The sequence below is a fragment of the Phragmites australis genome, chromosome 14 (assembly GCF_958298935.1).
Source record: "Phragmites australis chromosome 14, lpPhrAust1.1, whole genome shotgun sequence".
Taxonomy (NCBI): domain Eukaryota; kingdom Viridiplantae; phylum Streptophyta; class Magnoliopsida; order Poales; family Poaceae; genus Phragmites; species Phragmites australis.
In genome coordinates, this window is record NC_084934.1 from 16,408,419 (window position 1) to 16,419,337 (window position 10,919).

The window sequence follows — 10,919 nt, forward strand, 5'->3', positions numbered from 1 at the left end:
TCTATTGACTTGCATTCTTATATTAAATGTGTTCTCTCATGCATTGCAGTCAAACACGTGCAGGGACGTCGGCATGAAGCTACCATACTTTGTGGGCCATTGGGAGTCGGTCCCACCTCAGGTTGACCCAGCCCAACTGATGGCCGGTCTGCGTCGGCTCGCACGTCGTTGCCTTGACGGGTTTTGACATGCTTCATGCCAAAGGTTACTAGACATCGTCGAGCCTAGCACATATAGGAGATCTCCAGCATGCACTCAGGCTACAACGCCATGCTTCGACATGAAATCAGTGTCATCGTCTCAACCACCACCAGTGTGCTACATGCCAACTCCTGGTTTCCGCACAGGTGCTACAGTTCTGGGTCCGTCACTCTCAATTTGATTGCTCGGGATTGTACCTTACAATTTAATTATTATGTGATGCATTACATTTGACATGGTGCAGCATTTCCATGCTCCTCCATGCGACATCCGGCTCGACACACTCCCTACTAGATGACTGGTTCGCCCGATGGGGAGGTCCCATCGCAAACAGCATGGGCACCTCTACCGATGCAGCTGTCGCATGCTGACCCTAGCACCCCTGCAAACGCTCCACGATCTTGCCACCCTTCATGCGAGCCTCTAATGTACTCCACCGACCACGTGTGTCACAGAGTAGCTGGATGGCGTAGGCTAACGGGCATGCCCAACAAGTGCGCACGTGGCCATGGCAACGGCCCCTGACTACGCCTTTAGACAATATTCAGATATGTTTATGTTATTTATATTATGTAGTTGTCATGTCATGTAGGATCTTTATGTCACAACTATGTTATCAGCAATGTTTTCATTACCTGTGTTCTCGTTCCATCCCAAAGCATAGCATCATGCAATCGTACCCGCTTTCAAACCATATCAGTGCGCCGTCCTGTCAGGCAATAAATCATTAACTTGCAACTTTCCAAATAAAAACCTTTCGCATTACGAAGCCTACTACTATTACGTGTGCAACCAGAATACACTGTTTTATGATGGGGTATACTTTATTCAATTACAAACTACATAGTACATGGAAATATAACATAAGGCTAAGGCAACACATCAAGATACATTGCTTCTAGTCATACTGACTTAAAATTAACTACAAAGACTCTCCTGACTCATAGCATCCTTCATCACCATAGTTCATCGGTGGTGGTGGTGGTGGAGGAGGAGGATGAGGAGGAGGAGGAGGAGGAGGAGGAGGAACCTTTTGGTGACACGGGCTGGGGCATCAAGGATCGAGGCATACGGTAGGATCGTCGATGTTGGTGAACAGCTCGTCCTCCTTTGGAGGGATTGGAACAACATCAACAATGTAAGACCCCCGTTACCGGGATCTCCTGTGCCTCCTGTATCAGTCCCTGGATTACGTAGCTATACGCACAGTATAACAGTTGTAGTATCACAGTCAAACTTCATATGCAAATAGTAAAGTTCTGGGTACAAAAAAGCTTACAATCCATACCAAATATTACAAGACTGGTCAAGTGGCCAGAAAAATGTATAACGGAAGCAAAAGCTCAAGCCACAAGCAGCGAGAGTGCGAACGCGACTTCAGAGACTACTCTTCATCTCCGACTTCACTTCCGGCAAAGTCGGCATTGGCTTCTTCATCTGAATGACAACAAGAGTGAGTACAGAAGGTACTCAGCAAGCCCTAAACTACTTCAAGGTGTTGATAGATGCATAAAGGGTTTATTCAAGGATAAAGCTTTACAATTTAGATTTAAGTGTAAAGAAGTTTATGCACATATCCAATTGTATCAACGATGATCGACTTCAAAATATTTTAAGTAGTTTAAAACCCAGTGACGAGCTATATTTGGGGTTTCTCGGTCCTGGGAGGGGCTACACCTCACTCCGTAGTCCCTATTATCACATCTGGTGTACCTCTAGTACCACACAACTTCTGGCATATTGAGCCAGGAACCTCATCACATGGACATCTAGTCCACACACTCACTCATCAAGATGCACGCACCCGAAGTCTAGTAAAAAAGGTTTTGCCTTCGTATGTCCATGACCGTGGACATAGTTATTCAAATAGATTTACACTCTACAGAGGATGTATAGTTTTACCCATGCGATATGCTCAGCCTCCAACCGTAGCTAGCGGAGGAGCGAATCATACCGAGACTCTCCAACACCTTTCCTACCGGGCTTTTCCAGAAGACACGCTAAGTCCCAGAGCTGCATATTCTGAAGGCCAGCATCCCTTTTTAAGCCTAAGCCTGTTTCTGAAACCTCCAAACAGCGGGACAGATGGACCCTTAGCTGCTCGTTGCTCTCAGCCTCCTAGTATGATGCCCAACTCCGTCTAGTGAAAGAAAAGTCAAGTTCTGTGATGAGTAATGTTGGCCTGATCTTCCGATAGGTAGCGATAAGTCGATGGGTGGAGAACTCGACGTTGATGATCCAAAGGCTTCGACCCGAATAGATCGTCTCCCTTGCAATCACTACACCACAAATCAGGAAACCTATCTTTGCGCAAATGTAACCACACAAGATCACCAATTTCAAAAGTAATATGTTTCCGACCTTTGCTACCATAAGTTCTATACTTCTCATTCATCTTTTCAATATTTTCCTTAGTCAACTCATGCATTTTTAGAATCAAATCAGCACGTGTCTTAGCATCAAAATTCAATTTCTCGGATGTTGGTAAAGGAAGTAAATCAATAGGGGCACGGGGGTTAAAACCATACACTACCTGAAACGGACTTACCTTGGTGGTGGAGTGAATTGATCTGTTGTAAGCGAACTCAATATAGGGTAGACACTCTTCCCACATCCTCAATTTTTTCTTCAAAACAGCCCGCAATATGGTGGATAATGTGCGGTTCACAACCTCCGTTTGTCCGTCGGTTTGAGGGTGACATGTCATCGAAAACAGCAGCTTTGTCCCAAATTTATTCCAAAGTGTCCTCCAAAAGTGGCTCAAAATTTTTGCATCACGATCCGAAACAATGGTGTTAGGCACTCCATGCAAGCGAATGATTTCCCTGAAAAACAAATCAGCTATATTTGTAGCATCATCGCTCTTGTGATAAGGTATAAAATGTGCCATTTTTGAAAAATAACCCACAACGACAAATATACTATCCCTCCCCCTCTTGGTCCTAGGCAATCCTAAAATAAAATCCATAGAAATATCCTCCCAAGGCACACTAGGAACAGGAAGAGGCATATAAAGTCCGTGTGGGTTCAAGCGAGACTTAGCTTTATTGCAAGTAGTGCAGCGTGCCACGTAGCGCTCGACGTCGTACCTCATCTTAGGCCAAAAGAAGTGAGCAGCCAGTACATCCTCGGTCTTCTTCACTCCAAAATGTCCCATCAAACCACCTCCATGCGCTTCCTGCAAGAACAATAGGCGAATAGAGCTAGCTGGGATGCATAGCCTGTTAGCACGGTATAGTAATCCATCATTCAACACATATTTATTCCAAGTTCTTCCTTCTTTACAATGTTCAAAAGCATCTTTAAAGTCCAAATCAGTAGCATATAATCCTTTAATTGTTTCTAAACCAAAAATCTTATGATCGAGTTGGGACAGCATGGTATAACGTCTAGATAACGCATCTGCAATGACATTGTCTTTACCTTTCTTGTGTTTAATGATATAAGGAAATGACTCTATAAATTCAACCCATTTAGCATGACGTTTGTTCAGTTTGGCTTGGCTTCTAATATGTTTCAAAGCTTCATGATCAGAATGAATAATAAACTCCTTGGGCCAAAGATAATGTTGCCATGTTTCTAAAACTCGCACTAAAGCATACAACTCCTTATCATAAGTCGAATAATTAAGAGATGGCCTATTCAATTTCTCACTAAAATAAGCAACAGGTTTACCTCCTTGTAGTAGCACTCCTCCAATTCCAATGCCGCTAGCATCACATTCTAACTCAAAAGTCTTACCAAAGTTCGGAAGTTGGAGTAGAGGTGCATGCGTTAGCTTATCTTTCAGCGTATTAAAAGCTTGTTCTTGTGCTGGCCCCCGTTGGAACGGAACGCCCTTCTTTGTCAACTCATTGAGTGGGGCAGCAATGGTGCTGAAATCTCTCACAAAACGCCGATAGAACCCTGCAAGGCCATGAAAGCTTCTCACCTGTGTGATAGTCCCAGGGGTCGGCCAGCTCTTGATGGCTTCAATTTTAGCTTCATCCACTTCAATTCCCTGTGGAGTAACAACATAGCCAAGAAAAGCAACTCTATTCGTGCAAAAGGTGCACTTGTCAAGGTTAGCAAATAAACGTGCCTCTCTCAAAGCAGTAAAAATAGCACGTAGATGATCAATGTGTTCTTCATGTGACTTGCTATAGATCAAAATATCATCAAAGTACACCACCACAAATCTTCCTATGAAAGCACGTAAAACCTCATTCATTAATCTCATGAAAGTGCTAGGTGCATTAGTTAAACCAAAAGGCATCACTAACCACTCATATAGACCGAATTTAGTTTTGAAAGCAGTTTTCCATTCATCTCCCAATTTCATTCTTATTTGGTGATAACCACTACGCAAGTCAATCTTCGTGAAAATAATAGAACCACTCAACTCATCAAGCATGTCGTCTAGCCTAGGAATAGGGTGACGATACCTTATTGTGATATTATTAATGGCTCTACAATCAACACACATGCGCCATGTGCCATCTTTCTTAGGAACCAAAAGAACAGGAACAGCGCAAGGACTAAGGCTCTCTCGTACGTACCCATGGTCCAAAAGGTCTTGGACTTGTCGCTGAATTTCCTTAGTCTCCTCCGGATTGGTCCTATATGCAGCGCGGTTTGGCAAAGTCGCTCCCGGGATCAAATCTATTTGGTGCTCTATCCCTCTCAATGGTGGCAGCCCTGGGGGTATCTCAGCTGGAAAGACATCCTTATACTCCTGCAAAAGGTTAGTGACAGCAGCAGGCAAAGAGCTAGGTATATCATCAATTGAAAATAAAACCTCTTTGCATACCAAAGCATAGCACAAAGTATCATTATCTTGAATTTCAGCAAGGTCAGATTTAGTAGCAAGCATAACACCACCCTTTAACTTAATGCCTTCGGACCTAGGTGTGTTCTTCTCTTTCTTAGGTGGGAAAATAGATTGAGCTACTTTCTGATTTTCAGATTCCAAAACACGTTCTTTCTTTTCTTTTTCAGCTAGCGCTTTATCACATTGCACAATTTCAGCAGGTGTCAAAGGAAGCAAAGAGATTTTCTTTCCCTTGTGCATGAGAGAGTATTTATTACTTCTACCATGGTGTGTAGCATCGGTATCAAATTCCCAAGGACGGCCTAACAAAAGTGAACATGCTTGCATAGGCACTACATCAAAATCAGCATAGTCATGGTAGGAACCAATAGAAAAATGTACTCTCGCAGATTGTGTTACCTTAACCTTACCGCTGTTATTGAACCACTGAATGTAGTATGGATGAGGAAGTGCACGTGTTGGTAAGGAGAGATTCTTCACAAGATCGGAGCTCAAGAGGTTGTTGCAACTCCCGCCATCAATTATGGTACGAACACGTGCATCTTTGACAATGAGGAATGTCTGGAACAGATTATGGCGTTGTAGCTGCTCCGCTTGCCCCATTTGAGAACTCAAAACTCGCTTCACAATGAAGGTGCGTGCTGCATAACTCTCCGTGGCAGCGGTACTACTAATCTCCTCCCCCTCACTATCCATGTCATGATCGGCTGCAAGATTAGCTTCAAATGCATATTCTTCCTCAACATCACTATGACTAACATATCCACCATCTGCTGTTGCGGAGTATGCTCGCTGGCTTGGGCAATCCTTCATGACGTGGCCAATACCTTGGCAGCGACGGCACACAATGCCCGTTGTACGACCCGTGGTAGCTGCACCTGAAGAAAAACGTGGCATTGGATCCTGCGAAACAGTAGATTTACTCACCTCACGTGATGGTTGTGGTGCTCCTGCTGAACGCGCCCGAGTGTTGGAGGAGGGGGCAGCAGATCGTGTAGATGTAGAAGGGAATGTTGTTGCTTGTCCCGGTGGTACTCGTGAAGTAGATGTACTCCCAAAATTGTTCCGCAACTTCTGCACCTGTTGTCGACCCTGCAGTTCTTTTTCTGCTAAGATAGCAAAATGGAACAACCTATTGGTAGTATTGTAATCTTTATAATTAACAAGGTCCTGAATTTCACGTCTCAACCCGGAGTAAAAACGAATCATGGTATCCTCATCATCCTCTTGTATACTACAACGAAGCATAGCAATTTGAAGCTCTTGATAGTAATCATGCACAGATTTAGAACCTTGATTTAAGCGCTGCAATTTCTTTTTCAATTCACGTGTATAATCAGGAGGAATAAATCTATTGCGCATGGCACGCTTTAGTCTAGGCCATGATTCAGGTTCTAAGCCACTAGAAACTAAACCATTCCACCAAATAATAGCATAATTCGTGAACTCACAAGTGGCTAGTCTAACTCTATGCATTTCAGGAACCATATGAGAACTATACTTTTGATCGACCGTCATTTCCCAATTCAAATAAGCATCAGCATCATATGCACCATCAAAAGGAGGCATTGAAAACTTAATCTTAGAATAAGGATCATCGCGACCGTTGCGATTACATTATTACCTCCATTACCTTGACGACGTTGTTGTTGGTCACGACGAAATTGTTCAGCACGAGGACGTTGCTCAGCACGCGCATCTTGCCCAACAAAACCTCACCATCTTCTTGGTCACCATTATTAGTATCATCATCATCATCATCATGTGAATGGTCATCATCCTGTGGTGGCTGTCGCAACTCCAGGTCGTTGACTCGCGTGACGAGGTTAGCAATGCTTGTTCTAATGTCTGTCAATAGTCTAGTATGATCCTGCAAGGCTTTGTTGAGTTCTTCCTTGGACACACATTCCTTAAAATCCGACGGAGAGCCATCACCTGACATGGTTAGTAGAAAACAAAGGACAACACAATATTATCCCTATCAACTACTAGGTTGTGGAAGGTGGAATCACATACACTCAAGCGTCTTACCATGCTCTTACAAATGTTCTTACCAACGCAGCAAGGAGGAACAACCGGTGACGAGTCTGGAAGCGTGGGATGATTGCAAGAGTGAACCTGTTCAGATCAAAGGAGGTGGAGCTTGGAAGGCATAATATGGTAGCAAGGATTAGCAATAACTGTAATCAGAAGAGCAAAGCTAAATAAGTGTCCAAAGTATGAATCACAGTTGCTGGTCTATCACGTGTCCCTAGTCCTAGCACAACAGCTGAAACAAAACTAAAAAGGATGATCAGAGAAAGACACAGCAAACAGCATAATTATCTGGGTGTTCTCTATGTGCTCCTCTTTTTTGTCTTTTAGCACTAGTAGGAATCACAATTTTTTTTTCGTATTTTTCTGATATTTGTTTCTGAACTAGGAGCACACAAGCAACAACCATAGAAATTTTCAGCTCAAACGGATGCAAGATGTGGCCTACAGAAAATCAAGCACGTTCTCTGAAAAGCGTGCGGAAACTTCGCGGCTCGAATACTCTATCTTCCGAGCCGAATTTGGGAATTTTTTTTGGCAGAACCCGGCAAGGCCGGGAAGCAACGGATGTAACTTTTTCTGTAGATGTCCGTGAAATTTTTTTTTGCCTGATTCCGAGTCAGTATGAGAAAGTTATGGCCGTTTTACTGAACCCCTGTCGAGTTAGGGTTTTTTTTCAAAGCACCTCTTGCAGAAATTGACCTCTTTAAGGTATTGCAAGCAATAGGATCGCGAGATGAACAAGGAGGGTAGCGGTGGCAGGGCAATTGATACAAGACAGCTTGCGACCTATCTAGGGTTGGCGTGGCGGAAAGTAACACAAGGCGGCTCGCGGTGGCAAATCGAGTAATGTGGTGGCTCGACTTGTTGGTGGGGATGGTGGTGATGGGATAGCGGCGTGATCAAAACAGCACGGAGCGTTGACTAAAAACCAAGAACACGACTCTAAAACCAGCAACAAGACTCGACCACAGACACAAACTCAACAACGCGCAACTGAAAACAAAAATTGCAAAGGCACAAAGGGTTCTAGGGCAGCGGAAATTGACGGAATTTTTTTGGCTTTTTCTGGACTCTAGGTAATGAACAACAGACTAATCTAAAGGGGAAAACAAAATTACCTAACGGGCAACCTGAAAATCTGATACCAGTTGATGAGTAATGTTGGCCTGATCTTCCGATAGGTAGCGATAAGTCGGTGGGTGGAGAACTTGACGTTGATGATCCAAAGGCTTCGACCTGAACAGATCGTCTCCCTTGCAATCACTACACCACACCTTCGTTGGTTATCAACCGTGTCGCGTGGTTGACCTCGCCAAGAAGGCTCAATCCCTGCAAGCGTACCGAGAACACAAGCAAGAACGTAGAAGATGCAATCTGAAATATTGCGAATCGAATTCAAGCACTCGAAGTCGGGGTTCCACAAACACTTGCGGCGGCCTAGTCGGTCCGGAACAAGAGCGAAAATCTCACAACTGTGTGTAGATCAATATCTAAGCAAAACCCAACCCTAATTAGGGCGGCGGCTACTGTATATAAAAGACTAGGGTCGGCCAAGGACCCCTGGACGCGTCCCTAATGGACTCCAACACGTTACACAGCCCAACGGCCTAAAAGATGGTGGCGCAGCACCCTGACATATTCTGGACGTCTACTTGTTTCAAAGATTCCTGTTGACTCAGAAAGAATTTGGACATGGGACCAGTTCCGTTGGAAAGCTTATCTCCTTAGCTTTCCAACCATGTGTAGAACGTCAAAAATGGAGTCTGTATGCGTCCTGGGCGATGATTTTAGTGCAGACTGGTCCTGGACTCCGAAACGGACTCGAGCTTGATTGGACCTCCACCTTAGCTTGGGCGCCCGTGCTGTTCTTCTCCCGTGTTCCTAAGTAACAATACATCACAATTATTCAGTAGCATCCCATCCTCATCAAAATATAAAGAAACACTAAGGAACGAGCTCACCTCATGATTTAGTTGACGTGCACGAGCTCGTGTCAATGGACCTATTGTTAGAGGAATACTCGGTGTGTGTGTATCCGAAAGAGTGATGTCCTCATCATTCTGCCCATACATGACGCATGGTTGCACGGGGTCGCTAAGGCATGACTACGAAATGACTTGGTCCTTAAATGACCAGGCCAGACATCTTCATGGGTAATGAATACCATCATGTAACTCAAGCCCCTAAGAGCATCCTCCCTGGAGGACCACTCTACCTGCCCGTGCCAAAACAGTTTTGACCCATTTTGACACATCACCTTCCATATCCCACATGACATCAAGGATTTCATATCCATTACGGAATTCACAACCATCAAGGATTCATGTTATATGAGTTGTCATTTATAACAGTAATTCTTGTCTCCGAGGAGAGGTGTTTTAAAAGTGACATCTCCGATGCGACGTATTCAATCTTAAGCATGCTAGATATCATGGCATCGCCCGACGTTAATATAGATAACGACATGTAATCCTAGGGTGATATGTATTCTGGATGATAATATTTAAGATATGGTATGTGTTTGATAGGTGTAACACATGCGATAATAAGTCCGATTTTAGTTGATCATATTTATTATTTGAAAATATAGGTTCAATATGATCAAGGAGATGAGACTTGCCTTCTCCGAAATTTTCTTCAAAGTCTTGATTGTAATCGGGATCCTCCTCGATCCTGATGCTTCCTGCGTAGCACTCACAGAACTCTGGTTGCCTTGAAATCGCGACTACGATCAATAACGACGATACTAAAGAAGAATCAATTAACACAAAATGGAAAGCCAAATGATACCTAATGGATACCATAACGTGATAGATGAGTATATCTCGATTTTAGATGAATTTCGACAAAAGAATCGCTAAAATCGGAGCCAGAACGGAGAAGTTATGGCTCCCGAAAGATTTAATTAGAATTCAAATCGGGAAATTAAGAAATAGCACTGTTTATAGGTGGGGCCCACTAAATAGTAACCTGGCCCCATATGAACAGTGACCGATGGGACCCACATGAACAGTACAGGTTTGGGCCTGATGGGCTTAGATGGGCTAGATCTGGGCCTGGATGGGCCAGATCTGGGCCTGGATGGGCTAGATCCGAGCCTAAATGGGCTTGGGCCGGGCTTGGTATACACAGTACTAAGCCGTATAGTGCTAGCCTACTTGGGTCTTGGGCTGGTGGTTACTGGGCTAAGGGAGCTATGCTGGAACTAGGCCAGCCTATGGTGTACAGCCTGTTAGCAGTTGGGCGAGCCAGGCCGGCCACTGGGCCAAGCCAGGCCGAGCTACACGAGCACGCGGGCATGCCGGCGCAGTGCGAGCGGTGGAGGGGAGGGGAAGAAGCGGCCAGCGACGAGAAATTCACGGCAGCGCGCACGGGGAAGCTCGCCGATGTTAGGATTTCGTTGTGGTTTCGTGACAGGAAGTTGACGCCAGGCTTGTACGCGGTATGACGGATGCGGTGGGGAGCACGTCGATGACGGCAGGCGGCGAGAGCACCACCAGACGGTGGCTGAAGAGGGGCAACGACGCGGCCATAGCTGGGCAGCACCTCCCCTACACGGGGAGGGGCCAACCTGCATAGAAGAGAGGCCTAGCGCCTCCTGGCATCACGGCACGATGATCGGGTCACATCACAGGGCAGAAATACGCCGGCGGCGAGCGCAACTACGGCGGAGGAAGCCAAAACACGGTGGCGCATGGTAATAAGCTAAGAGGAAGCCCGGGGGATGCCTACATGCCATCTAGGTGGGCGTAAGAGGGAACTGGGAGGCTCACCGAGCGCAGAAACGACTACAGGTGGGGCGGCGGCCGGCATTTTGTCGAAGAGGCGGTGACGGTGCTGCTCGGCTACTGGCTCGGGCGAGCTCCCATCG